The sequence below is a fragment of the Pteronotus mesoamericanus genome, unplaced genomic scaffold (assembly GCF_021234165.1).
Source record: "Pteronotus mesoamericanus isolate MK-2021 breed Mesoamerican mustached bat unplaced genomic scaffold, CSHL_Meso_final contig_100, whole genome shotgun sequence".
Taxonomy (NCBI): Eukaryota; Metazoa; Chordata; class Mammalia; order Chiroptera; family Mormoopidae; genus Pteronotus; species Pteronotus mesoamericanus.
Window position 1 is genome coordinate 18,648,306 of NW_026554999.1, and position 22,162 is coordinate 18,670,467.

Genomic DNA, 22,162 nt, shown 5'->3' on the forward strand with positions numbered 1-22,162 from the left:
GGTCCATACCACATGACCAGTGATATGCTGGTGGAAGAAAGGTTATCCTGGGGCCAAGGCCCTTGTTTTCCCAGTTTTGCCCCTTGCTAGGCACCTGTGACTTTCCACCCTGGAGGCCTTCTGTACCTGGCCCATTGTCCTTGCTCTGCTCATGTCTGTCTAATTGCCTAGCACAAAACCATAAGAGATGGGATGAGACTGCACTTTCATTTTTTAAAATATATATATATATATATATAAAATTGATTATGCTATTACAGTTGTCCCATTTTTTAAGATTTAATTTATTTCTAGAGACAGGGGAAGACAGGGAGAAAGAGAGAGAGAAACATCAATGTGTGGTTGCTTCTCAAGCCCCTAACTGGGGAACTGGCCCACAATCCAGGCATGTGCCCTGACTGGGAATCAAACCAGCAACCCTTTGGTTCACAGCCCAGCACTCAATCCACTTAGCCACACCAGCCAGGGAGTTATCCCATTTTTTTTTCTTCCCTTGGTTCCCCTCAACCCTGCACCCTGCCTACTATCAGCATTCCCCGACCTTAGTTCATGTCCATGGGTTGTACGTACAAGTTCTCTGGCTTCTCCATTTCCTATACTATTTTCAACCGCCCCCCGTCTATTTTGTACCTACTATTTATGCCTCTTATTCCCTGCACCTTTTCCCCCATTCTCATCCCTCCACGTCCCCTCTGATCTCCATTTCTGTGATTCTGTGCCTGTTCTAGTTGTTTGCTTAGTTTGTTTTTGCCTGTGTTTTTGTTGTAGGTTCAGTTGTTGATGGTTGTGAGTTTCTTGTCATTTTACTGTTCATAGATTTTGATCTTTTTCTTTTTCTTAGATAAGTCCCTTTAACATTTCATGTAACAGGGCTGGGTGATGACGAACTCCTTTAACTTGACCTTATCTGGGAAGCACACTATCTGCCCTTCCATTCTGAATGAGAGCGCTGCTGGAGAGAGTCATCTTGGACGCAGGCCCTCACCTCTCATGACTTTGAATACTCCTTGCCAGCCCCTTCTTGCCTGCAAGGTTTCTTTTGAGAAATCAGCTGATAGTCTTATGGGAACTCCTTTGTAGGTAACTGTCTCCTTTTCTCTTGCTGCTGTTAAGATTCTCTCCCTATCTTTAATCTTGGGCAACGTAACTATGATGTGCTTTGGTGTGTGCTTCCTTGGGCCAAACTTCTCTGGGACTCCCTGAGCTTCCTGGATCTCCTGGAAGTCTATTTCCTCGGCCAGATTGGGGAAGTTCTCCTTCATCATTTTTTGAAATAAGTTTTCAATTTCTTGCTCTTGCCCTTCTCCTTCTGGAACGCCTATGATTTGGATGTTGGGTCATTTAAAGTTGTCCCAGAAGTTCCTAAGCCTCTCCTCATTTTTTAGAATTCTTGTTTCTTCATTCTGTTCTGGTTGAATGTTTATCTCTTCCTTCTGCTCCCAGCCATTGATTTGAGTCCCAGTTTCCCTCCCTTTACTGTTGGTTCCCTGTGCATTTTTCTTTATTTCACTTTGTGTAGCCTTCACTTCTTCCTCCATTTTGCGACCATACTCAACCCATTCAGTGAGCATCCTGACTTCCAGTGTTTTGAACTGTGCATCTGATAGGTTGGCTACCTGTTCATCGCTTAGTTCTATTTTTGGAGCTTTGACCTGTTCTTTCATTTGGACCATGTTTCTTTGTCTCAGCACACCTGTTACATTAAAAGGGAGGAGCCTTAGTATTTGCCAGGGCGGGGCAACCCAGATCACTGCTTCGGGCAACCAAGGGGTCCAAGAGGGAACAATGTCACTTGCATGGCTCTTGGCAGGCTTTCAATCCCTTCCCCCCACTACCCACAAGCAAATTGGGCCCTTCTGGTGCTGATTCCCCAGGTGGGTGTGTTTGTGTACATTCTAGGACCCTGTGAATCTCTCCAAAAAACTCTTCTGTGAGGCTGGGAGTTTCTTCCACTGCCATATTCTCCACAGGTTTTTACAGCAAGAGGTTTTGAGGCTTTCTTTTCCTGCACTGGAACCCTGGGTTGCATGGTTTATCTCTCTCCCTAGCTGTTCCTCCCGGTTTATCCACACACAAATATGTGAACACTCTGTCTGCCAGCCGCCACTTCACCCACCCAGTCCTCCAGCTGCTGCCTTGCCATTGGTCCTCTCTGCCCCAGCTGCCTGTCTCTGCCCCTCCTACCAGTCTGAATGAATGTTTCTTCTTTAACTCCTTTGTTGTTGGACTTCCATACAGTTCGATTTTCTGGCAGTTCTGGTTATTTTTTGTTTTTAAATTTGTTGTTGTTCTTCTTTTGGTTGTGTGAGGAGGCAAAATATATCTACCTAGGTCTTCATCTTGGCTGGAAGTCAAGACTGCACCTTTAAAAGTCAAGGTTAGCCATGAGGAGCAACTGTGTTTAAGCAAGAGGTTAAGTAAGCATTGTGAGTGACAGAGGAGAGAGGAGAAATAAGTAGCCCAAGAGCACTAAAACAGGATTCTGTGAGGCTCTGAGCGAAAACAAGGGGCTAAGGGCTGCCCCATGCCCACAGAATGTCAGAGATGAGAGTGGTCTAGATGGAGAACTTACTCAAGCATGAGCTCTCTGAACACCAACCCTAGTATGCCTGTCAGTGGGCTGGTCCCTCTAAGCTCCCCTTGCTGGGCACCTGGTGAGGCCACAAGCACTGGCTCCTCCCCTTGGTTTGCTGTTGGGTTAGGTTCACTCAGCCACTACCATTCAGCCTTTGAACTAAGAGTACACTGGCTTCCTTGTCTCTGGGCTCCAGGGCCCAGTCCAGGCCTGGCCCAACACAGATGTAGGTAAATGCTTATTAAGCCATGTGATATGACCCTGCTAGACAGGAAATACGTCAGAAAGAACCTTAGAGAGCCTCTAGTCTGATCTCCTAAATTTACAAAGGACAGCAATGAGGATGAGGTGGGATGACCCTGTCCAAGGCTCTGGACTCTATGTTGCCTTGCATATAGCCAAGTGAATACCAGATGGCAGTAGAGGCCTGGATGCCCAGCCCTGGACCCTTCAGCCACCTGACACCCCCGGGTGCCTCAGACACTCACATAGTATTCAGGACAGTGAGTCTTTCTCTTTCCCTTGCCCATTCTAGCCTGTCCCAGGCCCCTATCTCTTCCCTCCTGTTCCTCACTCTTGGCTTCATTTCATTTACCCTCCCACCTCTGCCTTCAGTCTTCCAGCTCATCATTCCTTCCCCCTCCCCTACCCACCACTTCTCTCTCTCTCCCCACTCTCCCCCACCTTCTCGCTTAACACGATCCTTCGCCCTCATTTCATCTTGAAGACTCAGCCCCCAGCTCCAGCTCTTAACAACAAGCCAGAGCCTGGGAAGACCAAAGTAGGATCCAGGCAAATATTTACATAGCCAATAGAACACAGTCACAAACAATAGAACTTGGGTGGGTACCAATGGTACACAGGTCCATGACAATGACAAGTAATGATGTAGCAATGGGTCACTGTTCCCTAGCAACAAAACAAAATTACATAGTACTGGATGAGCTCATGCAACCAAGAGACACAGTGACAAGAAAGAGAATACAATCAGGGAGCAATAGAGTGCAGTTGCACGGTAGTAAACCCAAGCTGTCCAATGCTATCACACAACACTGCTACAGGAAGGCACAACTGTGAAACACAGCAATGAGAAAAGATCATGGTGTGTAAGCTGTAGACAGAGCCATGGAGCAGTAGAATACACCTGAGTAGCACTCAAACACATCTGGTGGCAATGGCGTGGTCACAAGGTGTGTGACTCCTAAATGTGTGGTCAAGGAGTAGTCACCAGCAGCAGAGCCTCGGGTTGCGGCAGTGGGCTCCAGTGACATCACAGTGTAGTGAACAAATGATTAAACTGCCTCCCTGGGCTTTGGGCCACTCTATCCGGGCTGCGAGCCTCTTGACGTCATCTGATTTCCAGAGTATGTTTGTCTCTGTCTAGTCTTGTAGCACATTCCCCAGAGCCCAAGAAATAATTTTGTCTCTGATTCCCTTCAGAGCCTACTCTGGCTGAACAGGAAATTGAACACTTTTTGGAGAAAGAAGCACCTTGGGAATGGAGAGGGGAATGGAGGAGATGCAGGTCTGTACCCTCTCTTCAGGGAGGATGCTGTGGAGGCCTGCCAGTCCCATCCTCACAGCCCCACCAAGCCCTACTGGCGCACCTCTCCCACTAGTGTGCCCTTGGATCATCTTCCTTCCAGGGCTGCAATTCAGGCAGTTCTTCCATCTCCAGCTCCCTTCATTCAGGACACTTGGTTTTGACAAAGACTTTCAAGCATCATCATTTTGTCAATGTGGTACAGATCTCCTGTCCTGAATGGACCACTGGGGTCAGGATCCCACGGGTATGACATGGGTGTGATCTTGAGTCAAGTGTAGGGCTTAGGAAGAGCTAGAAGAAGCCTTCACCTCCCTTCCGAGAGCCCAGGAAGTCTTTTGAAAGTGGGGTAAAGAACGAGAGTCATCCTGAACATGATTCTCTGCAAACAGTAACAACTTAAAAACATCCTCCTTCACCCCTAGACACCCCACCCCAGCCCACCTCAGACCAAGCCATGCAATATCCCCACACACACAGCAGGAGAGAGCAGGGAAGTGAGGGGCTCCATGCTGTGTGCAGATAGGCCTGGTTCCCTTCACACAGAGCTTATAAAACCCCTGCCATTTTCCTGGTTCCCCAATCCTCAGCAGCTACATCAGCAGTCCTCTAACCAGCCAGAAAACCAGAACTCTCACCCCTGCCAGGTGCCCACCCGTGTCCAGCTGTGTGTGGAGTGAAGATAGGGGAAGGCTGAGGCAAGAAAGAGGCCAAGGCCCTGAGTTCTGGAAGTTCTCCAGCCAGTAGGAGTGAGCAACACCCAGGGAGACAGGGGACAACAAAGTGTCACAGCACGTGCATAGAAACATTGATGAGGGAAGAATGGCAAAGGGGAATGGCCAAAAGAAGATATGTTCTTGAGGGTCACACCTGCTCAACACTGTTAGGCACACCTGGTGAAACCTCAATAAACAGAAAGAAGAGCAAGGAAAGCTTCCTGGAGGAGGCAGGCTATGCTTTAGATAAATAGAGACAGAAGTACTCCATTGTTATTCAAGAAGTCTGTGTTCAGTGTTGTTCTGAGTGCAGAAATTCCAGCACAGGATCTTTTCTTTCTCTCTCTGGCTCTCTCCTTTCTCCCACACCCACTTTCTATTTCTGTCTCTCCTACTTCTGTCTTTCTCTAGTTATCTCTGTTTTGTTCTAATTTCCCAGTTTTCTCTCTCTCCGACTCCCTCTGTTTTCCTCCTTCCTTTCAACTGCTGCTCAAAGATTTGTGGCAGACCAAAAGCCCTCATACCAGCAGATGAATAATTGACAAGGGTTGTTTAAAGATTCAGTGGAGTTTCTCTAACCTCACCACACTGGAATAACTCATTTTTTTTCATTCTTTGAAAGCCTCCCTTCATCTCTCCTTATCTAGTCCCCACATGCTACCCCGCTCTGAGCATAATGCTTTTGTTTCTTTTCCCTTCTTAAGTCTGTTGCACCCCAGAATACTCCATTGATCCCTCAGTTTCTTTGTGTCCACTTCCCCAGCTACCCCACTCCATGTAACCCACTTATGTAAGTTGACTTTGGGTCCTCTGGACACCATTTCTGAGGGGGTGGGGAGAGACAGAAGAAGGAGAAGAAGAAAGAGGAGGAGGAGGAGGAGGAGGAGGAGGAGGAGAAAGGAAGAAAGGAGAAGAAGAAGAGAAGGGAAAGAAAGAGAGAGAAAGAGGGTGCCTCATTGCAGGTGAAGAGAGGAAGGAAGACCACAGAAGCTGTGACTCCTTCCAAGTCACACAGCAGGAGAAGTGGGAGCAGGGGCCCCAGCAGGACAGGCCTTCTAGCCCAGAGACCACTTCCCTCCCAGGGAGGCAGAGAGGTGCTGGCTCTACCACACCTCCATAGGTGGCTTAGAGCACTTTGTGTCCCTGAGCCTTGATTTTTCTATCTGTAACACAAGATGTTACAGGATGTTACCCTGCCTTATCTGCCTCTCGGGATCAAATGGAACGTGTGTGGGGCCTTCAGAAAGGCCTGGCAGTGTAGCAGTGACCCTATGAGCTTGGTCCCATGTGTCTGCCTGGCATGGCTGTAAGGTGACCAACCATCCTTGTTTGCCCAGACTGAGAGGTTCAGCAGTGCAAATCAGGATGCAGCTCACCCTACATAGTGTGAGCCCTCCCCTGCCCCAGGCCTGCTTCATTCAAGGTTGCCACGCCCTTGGTCCCCTGTGCACACACAGCCACAGGGCACAAATCCTCTGCTCACCAGCCCAGCTCCATACCATGTCCCGTACTCATTAGCTCTTTGGAGCAACTCTGACCTCCCTTCCCCTTTCTGGACCCCAGTTTCTTCATCTGTCAGCAGAGGAGGTTGGAACAGATGATCCCCAGTCCCCTGGGGCTCCTTCACCAAGACTGGAGCCTTGGTTCTGGCCCCAAGCCCCCACCCAGAATGAGGTCTGCAGACTGGTGAGGCTGAGGCTTAGGCCTGGTCTGGGTTCCCTTGGCACCACCCAGTGGCAGGCGATGAGTCTGAGCAGGAGCCTCCTGCAGCAGGGACAGTAGTCACCTGGGTATGGACACTACCCATATTGGTGGCCAATAATAGCAAGAACATCAGCCTGGGGTGACAGCATCACAAAGCCCTGGAGCCTGGGCCTGGCTCCCACAAGCCATAGTGACACACAGCCCAACCTGGGAGGCAGCTCACTTGGTTTCTGAGAGTCCAAGGGCTGTTGAGGGGTAGAGAAAACAACAGAAACAGAGCAAGACAGAGACAAAGAAAGCACAACCATCTATCTGGTGCCTGGCGCCCACCTCGACAGCTTCCAGTCAGATGCCCCTGAATCAGTGCCCCCTCCAGACCACCCACACCAGCCACCAGATGCGTTCCTGAAACACACGGTCACCTGTCCCTCCTGCTTCAACACCCCAGGCTCTGTAGCCGTGACTCCACGCTTGTGGCCCCACATTGCCAGATCAGTCTCCTGTCCCAGTCACCTCTGCAAGCACCCCTGTTCTGTCCACCTGGCCACAAGGCCCACCTAAGGGCAGGTGTTCATCACACAGGAGCACCACAGCGCACCCTGCCCCTCGTGGGCCCCGCCCCTGAGGGGAGGCCCTCCTCAGCTTCTCTGCTGACTCTGCAGCCCCTGAATTGTAAGCCCTGAGTGTGGGAGGGCTTACAATTCTAAACTAAATCTTGTGAGATTGCAACAGTCACAACTCCTGGGCTCCGCTGAGAATCCTCAGAATGGGGAGCTCTCCTCCTCTTCCTCTCCCCATTTCATTCTCTTCTTCCTCCTCCAGCCCCAGAGAGGGAGAGAGACGGGGAGAGGGAGAGGATACCAAGCATTTGAGAAAGGGAGAAAGGGAGGGGGGGAAGGAGGGAGGGAGGGAGAAAGAAATAAGGTTCATCCTACATGTGTCTCTGTTATCTCCCTCTGCAGACCCCTCCTGCCTCCTCCTCTCATCTATGTGGCTCTAGCAACTTTGAGCCCATGTTTAACATTCAAGAGCTCTGTGGCCTTAGATAGATCATTCCCTCTCTCTGGGCCTGCCTCCTTGCTGCAAACTGGTGGAAATACCTCCCCTCTTGAGGCTGTGGGAAGGATTAACAAGAGAGTGGATGCAGCAGCTTGGAAACTGTGAAGGGCTGTCCACTTTCCAGGAGGCTTATCAATAGTAACCATGTTCATGGGGCCCTTCCAGACAGAATAGTAGGGAAGAAGCACAAATCGCCAGGACTCCCCTCTCTGACCCCTTCTCCAGAGGGCTGCTCCCTTCCCCAGCCATCCCCAGAATCTCCCTGGTGAGCTGTTCTCCTCCTCCATCCATCACCTGGGACTAAAGAGATTAATAAACGAGACTCATAACTCAGCTGCTGGGGTGTAGCAGATATTTACGGCTGCTTTTCAATTTGCAGAGAGATTAAGCGTTTGTCGATTTTATTGTCTCTTGGTGTATATGTGTGAGTGGTTGGGCAAGGCCCCCTGCAGGCCAACCCCTCCCCCACTCCACACTTTGCCTGGTGGGCTCCCCACCCCTACACTGTGCCCACCCCCAGCCAATCCCAGGAGCCTGGTGGGCAGCCATCGGCCCCTGGAGTGGGCTTGTCTTGCTGACCAACTTGACCAGAGGGACAAGTGGCCCAGGAAAAGGGCCCCAAGGCCCATAGAGCTAGGTACTAGTCAGGATGGAAAGGGTGCCATCCTTAGCTGATTTAGAGGGCCCTTTCTGAGCCTCCTGCAACTTCACCTCTCCCTGCAGAGCAAGGGGTCCACGGGGCCGATCCCACAATTCTATACCACTCCCTGGGTACCCAAGACCCCAGAATTTCCTGCCCACATGGACCCGAGCCACTTCTGAGGACTGTGCAGACAAAGTCCATTCTCCCAAGGGTCAAAGAGTTTCAGGGGGTTGCACCCCTAAGCCCCAGGGGATGATTGTTGAGAGCCTCCATTTATGTTCTTGTCCTGGGCCCCACAGTAATTAGGGGTGGACCTGGAAAGGAGGAGACAAGCCTCCCTGGTGAAAGCCCCAGCCGAGCCCACAGAGACTGAGGGAAGTGAGGCAGTCGGGGGGAGGCTGGTGAGCAAGCAGCACCCCCCAGGGGCTGGGAAGGCAAAAGACCTCTGCCCATGTATAAGCAGCGCTGGAGGAGTCAAGAAGGGGGCACAAGGAACAAAAACGAATCCTAGGCTGCCACTCTATTTCTTGTTGATTTCGCAGTCTGCTCCATGCACTCACTCATGTGACCAGCATTTTGAGCCTCTTCTCTGTGCCATGCGCTGTGATATCCCTCATGGACTCCTCCACTCATCTGTGCAGCTGTAGCAGGTTTGAGTCCCGTCTCCACCATTCAAGAGCTGTGTGACCTTGGATTAATCATTCTACTTCTCTGGCCTATGTCATCTGTTAAGGGTAGGGAATACTTTCTCCTACTTGAATCTTGAGGCTTTTGGGAGAATTAGAGGGTGTAGATGGCAGTGTCTGGGAAACTGGGAAGGGCTGTCCACGTTGCAGGAAGCCTATTAATAGTCACTGCATTCATGGGGCCCTTACAAGATGAGGAGGAAAGTGGCAGCAGCGAAGCTCACCCAGGCTTTCCCTTCTGACCCCACTCCAGAAGCTCTTCTCCAAGCTAAGTGGCCTCCTGCAAAGGTCCCTATCCCCAGGAAGCCAAGTTCAGCAGGAAAGATGCACCGCACCAGGAATCAGTGGAGAAAGGTGTGTCTGGGACTGCGGTGTAGTTTGCTCAGGGGATTGCAGAGGCACAACAGGGAGTATGTCTAATTCTAACCTCCACCCTACCCCGCCAGGCAGGGCACACTTTATACAGAATGCCAGGGGGTGGTCCCTAGATATCACTGTCGTCAATGGTCAGCGTATATAAACCGTGATAGATCTTTGATTTGCTGGTAGAAGACAAATGAAGGTGGATGAACTTGTTTCTGTAAGAGAAGTCTGAAGGAAGATGTGTGTCTCCATATCACTCTCCAACCCAGAGGCACTGTGGGGCTCTCAGGCTAACCAGTCCCTCTCTGGTCCTCAGTTCCTTCTTCTGTACAATGGAGAGAATGCCTCTCTCCAGAAAAGGATGAGGAAGTCTTAACAATGTGGAGGAGAGAACTGAGGAGGTAACTGTGGGAGTGGAATTGACCAAATCAGGGCCTAGCTCCAAGCACCCAAAAGTTCAGAGGAGATACAAAGGAGAGGGCCATTGGGGCACAGGGCTCCCCAGGAGGAAAGAAAACAGCAGAGAGAGTGTGGGCAGGGAGGGGCCCCAGGAGACCTGGGGTGCGGTTCTGACTCTTCCCCTGACTTGAGGACTCACCCTGGCTGCCTCCCCACTTCCTGGGCCTCAGTCTCCCCCTCTGCGCCGTGAGGGGGCTGGTCTTGATGATTTCTTCTTTTATCCTGGCAATCAAGGCAGGCAGAGATGGAGCAGCCTCCTGGCTCTGCTCCTGAGCAAGATGCCTGCTGCTGCCCTGTATCACTGTCATCTCAGTTCCTTGATTAAATGGTGGGTGGGTGGGCAGAAGAGCAGCTCTCTCAGTAAATAAAGCCAAGATGATGAGGTCATAAATTCCCGAGGGCTGGAATCATCTATTGGTGAAGGCAGGAGGGGCTTGAGAACCAGGGGTGGCTGGGGGAGATCTGCTAACCTGGGAAATAAGGCTCACCCCTTCTGTAAACTTCCAGTTTAGCTCTCCTTTTAATAACACTAATTATACCCATCAATTTTTTTTTTATTTTTTTCGTGATAATGCTACTGTTCTCTTCTTTTTTAATTTTTATTTTAAAATATATTTTATTGATTATGCTATTACGGTTGTCCCAATTCTTCCCCTTTGTCCCCCTCTGCTCACTAGCCCCCATCCCTTCCAACAACCCACCCCACCCCACTTAGGTCATGTCCATGGGTTGTGCATATGGTTGTTCTTTGGCTTCTCCCTTTCTTTTACTGGTCTTAACCTCCCCGGACCCCCACCCCTGTCTATTTTGTGCCTACCAATTATGCTTTTTAATCCCTGCACCTTTTCCCCCATTCTTCCCCTTCCTCCTCCCAGCTGATAATCCTCCAACTGATCTCTATATCTATGATTCCGTTCCTGTTCTAGCTGTTTGCTTAGTTTGTTATTTAGATTCAATGGTTGATAGTTGTGAATTTGTTGCCATTTTAATGTTCATAGTTTTGATCTTCTTATTTTTCTTAAATAAGTCCCTGTAACATTTCATGTAACAATGGCTTGGTGATGGTGAACTCCTTTAGCTTTACCTTGTCTGGGAAGCACTACATCTGCCCTTCCGTTCTAAATGAGAGCCTAGAGTAATCTAGGTTGTAGGTCCTTGCTTTTCATGATTTTGAATACTTCTTGCCAGCCTCTTCTTGCCTGCAAAGTTTCTTTTGAGAAGCCAGCTGAGAGTCTTATGGGAACTCCTTTGTAGGTAACTCTCTTCTTTTCTCTCGCTGCTTTTATGATTCTCTATCATTAACCTTTGGCATTTTAATTATGATGTGTCTTGGTGTGGCCCTCTTTGAGTCCAACTTGTTTGGGACTCTCTGTGCATTCTGGACTTGTAGGTCTATTTCCTTCACCAAATTAGGGAAGTTTTCTTTCATTATTTGTTCAAATAAGTTTTCAATTTTTTGCTCTTCCTCTTCTTCTTCTGGCACCCCTAAAATTCAGATGTTGGTACATTTGGAGATATCCCAGGGGCTCCTTATACTATCCTTATTTTCTTTTAAATTATTTTTTCTTCTTGCTGTTCTGGTTGAATGCTTGTTTCTTCCTTATGTTTCCAATCATTGATCTGAATCTTGGCTTCATCCACTCCACTGTTGATTTCCTGTAAATTTCTTTTTATTTCACTTAATGTAAACTTCATTTCTGCCTGGGTCTTTTTTATGCTGTTGCAATACTCAGTGAGTTCTTTGAGCATCCTGATCACTAGTGTTTTGAATTCTGCATCTGATAGGTTGATTATCTCCGTTTTGTTTAGTTCTTTTTCTGGGATTTTGTTCTGTTCTTTCATTTGGGCCATATTTCTTTGTCTCCTGTATTTGGCAGCCTCCCTGTGTTTCTTTCTATGTATTAGGTAGAGCTGCTTTGACTCCCTGTCTTAGTGGTGAGGTCTACTGTAGTCAAAGCACCTGCAAATTGTGGGGGGTGGAGATTTAGGTGATCACCAGGGCAGGGCAACCCATTTCACTGCTTTTTGGCACTGTTGGGGAGGGCTCAGAGAGGGGACAGTGCCGCTGCCCGGCTTCTGGAGGTTTCCCCAGGAGGAAGCTGTCTTTCAGCACTCGCCCTATTTCCAGTTACTTCTCTTTCTCCTGGTATGCCACTGGCGCCCTTCCAGCTGTTACTAGAAGGGATAAGTCTGAGTAAGTCCTAAGTCCATGTAGGCCCTTTAAGAGGAGCCTCCTGAAATCCAGCAGTTTCTTCCACCTCTCCAAACCCCACTGGTTTTTCCACTCTGAGGTTACACGATTTATCTTCCTGGCACTGGAACCCTGGGCTATGTGATCTGGCCTGGGCTGGGATCCCTCACTCCCAAGGTATCCCTCCCAATTTTTATCCACCACACATGAATGTGGGACCGCCCATTCTGCCACCTTTCCACATCTCACCACGCCTACACGTCTCTCTGCCTGTCTCAGTATCTCTGTGCCTCCTACCTGTCTGGATAAATGTGGCTTCTTTAAATCCTTGGTTATCAGACTTCCATTCAGCTCAATTTTCTGATGGTTCTGGGTGATATTTGTTTTGTGGTTTAGTTGTAATTTTTCTGTAGTTGTGCGAGGAGGCAAAGCTGTTTACCTACGTCTCCATCTTGACCGAAAGTCTCCATCAATCTTTATTGAGCTCTTACTCTTTTCCCAGAACTTTAATCATAATCTTACTTCATTCCTGCACCAATCCAATGAAGAATGCACAATTGCCATCCCCACTTTATAGGCAGAGAAACAGCTAGTAGCTCAGTAGCCCTCCCAGACCATGGGCAACATGGAAGAAGAGCCCTGGTCCAGCACAGGCCTGGGTTCCCCAGACCAGTACACACTCCTTCAGCTGCCCTGGCCATACCTCCTGACCCGGAAGGAAAGAGCCCAGTGAGCTTGCTCGCCCTCTTCCCTGCTTATCTGGGTGGGCAGGCTGCCTCGGTTATCCAGTAAACATCAAAACAGGGTTCTGTGCTATAGCCCCCTCCCCAAGCATGCCCCAAAACTTTGAGAGGGCTGCACACCATATGTCTAAATTTCAAATAACAAAAAGTTTAAAATCAAACTGTAGCTAACAAACTATGAAATATGGTCTATTTTTCCTCCTTGACAAATACACTTTGGTAATATCTCCAGAGAATTCTCAGATTCCATATTGGACCGTGGCGACATGGGAGAGCAGCTCCCAGGCCTCTGACTCATGTCCCCATCTGTGCTCTTCTTTTCTGGCTTTTTCAGTTCCACACTCTAATGACCCGATGGCAGAGTGAGACCGTTCACATAAGGTACATGAGGATGTACCGTCACCCTCAGGAGGACAGACCAGCAAGTAGAAGGCGATTTCAGGGTCCCAGGTAGCCAAGCTGTGGTCCCAAAAGTGTACTCAGGCTCTGGCTGGGCACATCCTCTGGGCCCACCAATTCCTCAGCCATGGAGAGTTGCAGCCCTAGGAGTGTCAGAGCAGGATCTTCCGACACACAGGGCCAGGGCAGGGTCTCTGCTTGTCCGAGGCTAAGGGCAGACTGTCCCTCCCCCAGCTTAGTCATTCTATTAGGAAGGACTCCTGAACTGAGATTAAATGCTTTTTAGTACAATCCAATTTCGTCCTGACACAGACTAGAAAAGCCCTCTCCCTGCGCATGTGTGCATGCGCACGCACACGCACACACTGCATTTGTTGTTAAATATCCAATCAGGTCCAAAGATAATAGAGAAAGGCCAGTTCACTCCCAGTTTAATCAGATAAAATGCCCATTCATTGGCTCCTGCCAGGGGCTGATGTCCCCTCCTCAGCAACACCAGGATGAGGATGGGGGCGGGGGTGGGAGGAGGCTGCAGCAGAGGGGCTGGAGATGGGTGGGTACCGCAGGGGCCTGAGACTCTGGAAGCAGATTGAATAGGTGGGCTGTGCTTTTAAATCTTCCAGGAGGGGGGCAGCTTTGCCCATGGGGGACTAATTATCCTTCAGCCTTTAGTCAGCTCTTACTCAAATAGACAAAAGGAAGCTTTGCAGCCCTGATGGCTGCTAAGCTTCTATAAAGAATTGTTTTTACTCTCAGATATGCAAATGTCTCTCAGCAAGGTAGACCCTGGGGAGGGCTGAATCATAGCCCAGGGATTTGGAAGGGCCCGGAGGGGCAAGAGCCTGGCGGCAAGACCCCCTCCAAGGACAATGTGGGAAACTGGAGGCATCTCACCCTCCCTCCTCTGGCAGGATATGGAGCTCCCTCGGAGCCCTTCTTGACCAGCTGGGAGAGTCTTGTGGGGGCCAAGGTGTAGGCCCCTCTCTCCCACCTTCACCTTTATGTGGGTTGGAGGCTCCTGTGGGCGGCCAGAGGGGCTGCCTCAGGGTCCAGGAGCTGGTAGTCCAGATGGGGCCCTCCTGCCCACTTGATCCCCTCCAACTTAGGACACAGACACCAGGTAACCTACCCAAGGCACAAAGTGGGCTTCCCATGCTCTCAACCCTTCCATGATTCCCTCACCTGTACTATGAGCCCCTCAGCCTGATGGCTCTGTGACTTCTGAAGGCTGTACCCAACCCAGAATATTCTTCTCACGCTCAACCCTAAAAGTACTTGCAGCTCCAGGCCTTTGCTCCTCTAATCTGTCTGCCTTATATCCCCTCTCCACTCTCCTCTGAGTGTCTAGCACATAGTAGGTGCTCAGCAAATGAGTCCAAAGGATACATAAAATGCCCCTTCCTAAATGGCCACATGGCCAGAGGAGATGACATCTTCATCAGAGAGGGGACGTTTGCATCCCATTCAGCTCCCAGACAGCACCTACAGAAATGATAGCCTGTACCCCAAGGTTGGAGGTCTCTGTGAGCTATGAAGGGCCTCTGGTGTCTGATCATTCACAGCAGGAGTGAGGAAGATGGTGTAGAAGAGATAGGGGTGGGGGAGAAGGTTAGAGACCAGATTCTATCTCTCTCAGCTCCTCCAAGGCCCCCTATATGATATGAGACAACCATCAGCTACTGCCTTAGGGAGTCCATTCCTCCACGATATATGGGTCTTGAAAGCCCCAGGACTGAAGATGAGTCTGATGCAAAAGGCCTGGGTAATCAGGGTTTTCATTCTGAGACTGACTGGAGGTGGCAGGAGCACAGGCATCCTGAGAGACTGGGAGGGGAGGATGCCTCCAGGTAACAGCACCCCCATGAAGCCCCCTCCCCTCATTGCTGCTGGCGTTTGTGAGGATCTGGGCCAAAGAGCATTGATGGGGGAGGGCTAGTCATAAGGGAAAATGGCCAAAAAAGGCCAGCAGACAAACCAGGTGAGAATGGGGCTCTGAAGGCACCAACAGACGTGGCTCGGGCTGCCTGCAGCAAAGTGGGACACATGGGTTTCCAGAAGCATTGCCCAGGAGTCCAGAAGAGGAGACACTCTGGGCAGCTCTGGGGCGAGCCTGAGCCTTGCAGAATGGAGTGGGGTTTCCAGTAACTCAGAGCTGGGGAGAATGTGCCAGCCTATACTGGAGGCAGGGTGGGTCCAGCCCTGAGGATGGGGGGCACAGGACATAATGGCCCCTCAGAAAGAATCTAGGTGGAGCTGGAGAGGCAGAGACAGGTAGGTGAGTGCTGAAGAACGGAGACCTGTATACACATGCCCCATGCCCAAGGTCCCTAAGGCATTGCTCAACCATGTCAGCCTGTCCTCAGAAAGCCCTGGAAGCCTGCTTCTTCCGGCCCACAGGGCTTGGCCATATGGAGCAGAGGACCCCTCCCTCTCTAATGGCCCTCTCAGTGCTGCCTTTCCAGGAGCTAAGATGAGCCTGGAACAGAGGGAAGGGAGGCCCTACCTGAAGCTCCCCTGTTACCCCAGTCGCACCCCATCCACTCTGTCTCCTTGGATACTCCACGAGTCCAAGCAGCCTGGCCTGAGCCCCTTCCACCACACCAGAGACTTAGCAAGTGGCCCCAGGACCTCTCCTCACATAAAGTCCTGCTTCGGCAGGTGGAGGTGGGGGGGTCTTTTCTTCATGCCTGAGGAGGGGACAATAAATAAGAAGCAGTGAAATTATGAAACAGAGGAGAGTGAACGAAAACCTAGAATTTCAGAACTGAAGAGCACACTAAAGAGGTGATGCTTTAATAGTAGAATCACAGTTCCCTCCAGCCAACGATGACCAGGAACACACCTGTAACTGAAGTAAGTTGGGTTTATTAACTCACTGCAGCCAAGAGGCCACCCGCCACAGCAGGAGGGTGCAGGGTGCATCAGGAAGAGTGTCAGAAAGGACAGGAAGGAATCGGCTGAGATAGGTGATGCGGGGAGACTTCAAGGACCAGACCCTTGAACTCTCAGACTGTACAGGGAAGGATGCTGTCTGGTCATTTTTGTGGTTTGGACAATGTTCGTGTTTCATGTGTTCTTGTTTTTGTCTTGCTCCATGCTGGTCAGAAAGTGGTCTTGTAGAGTGTTGTGAAATTACGTTCCACAGGAGAACACCAAGGTCTAGCAGTGCATGCAGGCCAGCTCCTGGCCATTAGAGGCTGCTTCTTTCTTTCTCAATGGCTTCAGGCACAGAGACAGAGAGAGAAGGGGCTTATGTTCCACATGTTCCAGTGCCAGGTGCTGTGCTCAACCCTAGGCAGACTTTGCCCACTTGATCTTCGCCACAGGCCTCTCCCCAGTGTACAGATGATGAAACTGAGGCTCAGTGAGGCGGAGTGCTCATGTGAGTCATAAGTAACTGGCAAAACTGGGACATAAACTCTGAGCTCCCTACCTCCTAAGTCCCCTCCACCCCCTGTCCTTGGTTGGCCTGGAGGCTGAGACTCTACCCATGCCCATTCTTTCAAAACAGGACCCTAAACGTGTCCCACAAAGCATCCCAGCAGGGCAGGTGTTGCTGTAGGGACTCTGCCCAGCTTCCATAGGCCAGCCACAGTGTCACCAGCCACTCCGGCTCAGGCTGGTCTCCTCTACCTAGAGGCGTGAGGGGTAATGAGGCCCCATAATTAAGGTTCCTGGAGACATGGCCAAGAAATTTATAGACAGGCTGGGTCAATAATTGTACTCCTGGCTGCAGATCCAGCAAGACATTGATCAGTGCTCATTACAGTTCTTCCCACCCTCTGTTCTGTGCCACCTACCATCCCCCCTCCCTGCCTGTCAGCCCGCCTGTTCGCAGCGCCTATGTACACAGGTTTCGCGCAATTAATTTGCACTTGTTGGGACCATCTGTCCTTTTCATGTGTCCTTATAGAGAGTGTGTGGGCCCTGCCTCCTCCTCAGATGTGCTCCTGAGGAGGGACATGACACCTCCCTCAACCGGGGACTCCTACCTCAGACTGGGGCTCCTCGAGGTGGAGAACTGTCTCCTGCCTCAGTCTAGGATTCCTGAAGGTGGGGGCTAAGCCTTCTTCTTCCTTCATCTCCCTCCTCACTCCTGACCCCTCACTCTCAGAAGCCATACAGGCCCCCTGAAAGCCCCACCCCACATCAAGCCATCCTCTGGGAGGCTGGCTGCCCCTGGGAGCTGAGAGGCGGTTCTCTATTTCTGATCCCAGCTCTGACCCCTGCTCTAAGAACAGTGACATCATTGAATCACTGGGTCAGAAGGGGATGAAAAACCACTGTGAAGTCTGTTTCTCTCACGCAGCAAGGGTGGGACGGGGGTCAAGACTCAGCCAGCCCTCTGGGGCAGTGTGGGCATGGCCTGGTGGCTCTGGGATGCCAAGGCAGGTGGACCACCCAAGAACTGAGAAAGGGCAGCATCCTAAGTTCACCTGCCTGCGGCTATCTCCCCATCCAAGTTTCCTGGTGGCCGACATCCCTGCCCTATACCTCTAGAGGCTGCTTTTTCATCCAGATGGCCTTGGCCCCTTCTAGCTCTGACAGGCTGTGCTGCCAGCCCCCGGAGCAGACTGTCCAGACAGCATGGCTTCCCTGGGCCTGAAAGGTGTGAATCTGAGCCGGCTCTGGCGCAAAGGTGCTGTGGGAGGCTGGGCAACTTCCTGCCTTCCCTGGGCTCTGATATCCGACACAGCACACTGGGCATGCTTTAAGGTGACCAGGCTTTATCCTGGAAGAGTCTTTATAGTCATGCCTGGTACCAGCATCTAGCTCAGCCCAGTCTCCTTCTCCTGACTATCACAGGCTCCTTACTGGGCACTGGCCTGGCATTCAAGGCCCCAAGACTGGGCCCTGTGGCCATGCCAGTCCCATCTCCCTCCACACCTCCTCACTCTGCCAGGCTGCTTCTCACCTCACACCTTTGCTCCTACTGTCCCCTCTGCTGGGAGCACACCCCTTCATCACTCCTTTCTCGCCTAACATTCTCCTACTCACCCTTCAAAACCCACTCTGGTCTGAGATGCTCTCCCTTACACCCCTGCCTATACCCTGGGGTGACAAGGGGCCTGGCTAAGCGCTATGACATGCTTGCTGCCACATCCACTAGAATACAAGCTCCTAAGGGACAAAGACTAAGCCTTGTTTACATCTGGGTTTCCAGTGTCCAGTACAGGGCCTGAGCAAGGGGCCGCTGGAGAGGGGCCGAGTGTTCTTCGCCTGTGTTGGGGGAAAGGCAGTGCTTGTCACCCTGCCACTCTGGCTGCGCACTAATAGAGTCATGGAGGCTTAGGGGCAGGCGTTAGGGGCAAAGACAGTGCACAACCAGGGAGGCATCCAGCTCCCTTCCTACCCTCCTTCAACCCTCCCCCAGGGCCCATCCCAGGGCACCCTGTGGCAGCCTCGTGGTTAGAATCACAGTGAGTCCTCTGAGGTAGATAACCCAGCACGTGTCCTGCATGGGTGTCCAGGGTTGAGGGCTTTGGCCAGGTGGGAGGGGGAGGGTATGATCATGGCCTCCATTATGTGTCAGGGCCACTGGTGGCATTTCTGCCAGTACAGGGTTTTAGAAATGTGCTTCCGTGCTCCCTGGGCATAGGCTAGGCCATCGGGACACAGAACCCTGGGTCCCCACAACCCCCCCCTCACCCCCGGACACACACACACATGCACACACTGAGAGAGAGGCCCACAGCGAGACGGGGCCCAAAGAAATCTGGCAACATGCCAGAACTAACAGTAAGAACTACCTCAGCCCTAGTCTCCTCTTCTCTTCCCCCATGTGGCCTATTGCGGCGGGGGTGGGCCTCGGTGTGCAGGAGCCAGGCCTGGAGCCAGTGACAGCAGGGGAGCAGAGCCAGTGGGTATTCACAGCCTGTGCTCCCCACCCTGAGCTCCCCTGAGCTGAGGGCCGGGGAGGTCCTAGCCCTAGTAAGTGAGAAAGGGGAGTGTGAGCCCTGCCCTGTGGACTCAAAGGCCAGTTGAGGACAGGAGAGCGAGCCCCAGGGTCTGGGGAGGTGGGTAAGAGTATGGACTCTGGAAGCAGCTCCCCGACTGGGACAAATTCCCTGACCTCTTCTTGCCTCACTTTCCTCCTCTGTAGAATGGGTATCTGCCTTGTCCAGTTACCTGAGGGGATGAAGTTAAATTCATCCATATGAAGTAGTTAGAAGAGTTCCTGCCATGGTGAGCGCCGCTTACTACCTGCCTGGTTCAGGCTCTGGAAATTCAGAAAAGGAAGTCATCATCCCTTTTACCAAGGAGGGTGGGAAAAGCTTTTGTCTGGAGGTGAGCTCTGAAGAATGAATCGACAGAGACAGGGTGAGGGCGCCTCTGTTCTGTTGCTGGAGGAACTGCAAAGGCAGCGACTGGATAGAACAGAACAGTTCATCCCCTCTAAAGGTTCTGAGGCTGCAGAAAATGGGTGGATGCTCTTGGAAGGGCAGCTGTGCTATGGGGCTGAAGGACAATGGGGCCGGATCACAGGGGACCCTGACTGCCAGCTGGGTGAATGAAGCCCCTCAATGGCCCCAGGCATCTCTGTGCTCCTCTCCTCTCCCTACCCCAGCCTAGTGCCCACCCTGCTTCCTAGGACCCCATGGAAGAAGGACCTTCTGCAGCCCCACGAAAAACCCTAATATTCACGTAGCAACTCGGTGCTGTGCCTTAGCACGCTTTAAAAAAGGAGGGGGGCTTCTTAGCACCCATTTTATAGATGAAGCACCTGAGACCTGGCGGGTCCCACTGGGGCTTCAAGTGGCAGGCTCAACTCTTTGGGTAGGCTTCCCCTCCCTCTTAGAATTCCACACTTGATCTGCATCCAGTGAGGACCCTGAAGGGCTTCACTTGGTGCCCCTCCTGCCTCCTGTCAGAGCAGGGCCAGAAGACAGGCATGTCTGGGGCCTGGCTAAGCGCAGCCAATGCCTCCGCGTGGTGCATTATTGATGGGGCTTCTAATTGTGCATTTCCCAAAGTCTACAGGCCTTTGATGAAAAATTCATGGCACGCCGAGGATAGGAGCACACTCAATCGATTGGCAGCCTAGCAGGCGCAGAAGCACTGGGCCTCTCTCCATGAGGGGTGGCTAAAGGCTAGGCTGTGAGAGGGTACCAGTCTGTTTTGCCTTTATCCCAGGCTTCTGGCCCAGGATCTTAGGACAGGAGGGGCATACACAGCAAAAAAACACAGCCTGTTTTCCCTGGGGCGGGGGGCAGTGGTGAGGGGGAGAGGCTGAGAAGCAAAATCGAGAAGGTCTAGGCCCACATCTGGGTGGTTGCTGCTGCCCAGAGAGGATGGTCATCTCTATCACAAACCTAGTTTTCGTTTCCCTAGAATATTAGACCCTCCAGGGCCCCCATGAGCTGGCAGAGAAGGGAGTAACATTTTCAGATCCACTCACGTGCCAGGCACTCTGCGTAGAGCTTAACACCTACAACCTCATTAAACCCCCAGCAGCTCTAGGTGATGGACACAGTCATGCTCTCCACACCACAGAGCAAGGATCTGAGGTTAAGAGAGCCAACAAATGCCCTGTCCAAAGTCACACAGACAATGAGCAGAAGAGCAGGAACTTGAACCCAACATTGAGCAAACGCAAGGTCCAACTGCCTTCCCACGGCTCCTGGCCAGCTCAAGTGTAAGCCACCGAGCAGTGTGGGGCTTGTCCTGGCCAGCTCTCCTGCTTCTTCCCTATTATATACAAAGGAAGAAATTCCAGTAAGAAAAAGTAAACTCTCCAGGGCCTCAAAGTGAATTAGGTGAAAAATGAAGGCTGCAAATGAGAAGAGTAAGGGTCCCCTTGCAACACTGACAGAGGCCAGCACACCCCCACCCCCATGCAGAGTCCTGAGCTAGCACCCAATAACCAGGGGCAGGGAATGCCTTAGGGGTGGAGCTTTTGAAACAGGTGAGGATATTTGTCCTGGACTGCACAGTCAGGGATTATTATTGTGCCATTAGAGACCTCCAAATCTGTCTGTCCATTCATTAGGCAGCTGAACAACTGTTTAAGGAATCCTGGCTTTGTGTAGGCATCTTGCTCAGCGCCGACAGGGATGCCTGTCAGGAATGGCTTCAGGGCCAAGCTTGCCTGGGACAGACAGGCTGGGCCCAGCTCAGCTGGGGAAAAGGCAGACGGAACCCCTCCATGCCCTAGGAAGGGTCTCTGCAACCCAGGCCCAGGACAGTTCAAGCAGATGGCCTCGCCTTAGTGACCAGAGCCGTTTCTAGGTGCTGGGCTGCCTTGTTTGGGTTTGTTTTCCCTTTGCTTCCCAGTGAGTGTCTTTTAAAAACATCCACCCATGTCTCTGCTGAACTAAAGGGAAAGGAATTTGTCCAGACGATCAGGAAAGCAGAGATGGGAAGGCTCCAGGCAGGCCTGTGGGGCCCCAGCCATGCCATCTCGTTCCGGAGGAGCCAGGCCTCCAAGGGGGCACTGCTGAGGGGACGAAGGGTTGACGGAGGGGCAGAAATCAGGGGTGACAGAGGGTGAGGGGGAACCACCGGGGGAGGGGAGCTGACGGCAAGGGGTGACCGAGGGACAGAGAAAGTGATGGGGGACCCAGAGGGGGAGACTGAGGTATAGCTAGAGGGCAGGGCCGGGGAGGAAGGGTGCTGACTGGGGCTTTGGGGACAGAAGACAAGAGCCCCTTTCTTAGGCCCCTGCCCCCACAGCTCTCCCAGGCCCTACACTTCCTTGTAGTTCCCTGGCCAAGATATGAGTCTACCCTGACTTCAGTCACCCCACCCAGATGCCCCCCACCCTGGAACAAAGGGGAAGTGGCCCCGCGGGCCTGCCTGCTTCCAGTTCAGGGCTGGGCTCTGGCACGAGGCAGGTACTTGTTGTAGCAACAGTCCCTGGGGACTCATCCTGGGGAACAAGACTGCTAGCAGGAGAGATGGGAGAGTCGGGCTCCCCATCCCCTCCAGCCCTCAAGACTGCCCCAGGCCTCCTTCACAGCCGCTCTGTAAGTCGGCCCCCACACCCACCAGTTCTGGAAGGATGAGTTGACTAACCTAGCAGACAATTTGTGTTGGATGTGTTGCCTGGCAACCAGTAGAGGTGTTCCCAGGGCAAGTTGC

At 51.7% G+C, this 22,162-nt stretch overlaps 1 protein-coding gene across 1 annotated transcript in view; it reads left to right on the forward strand.

Annotated features, from left to right (window-relative positions):
• The window catches only part of CCDC33 (coiled-coil domain containing 33), a 110,362-nt gene that overhangs the window by 71,713 nt on the left and 16,487 nt on the right, over positions 1–22,162 (forward strand).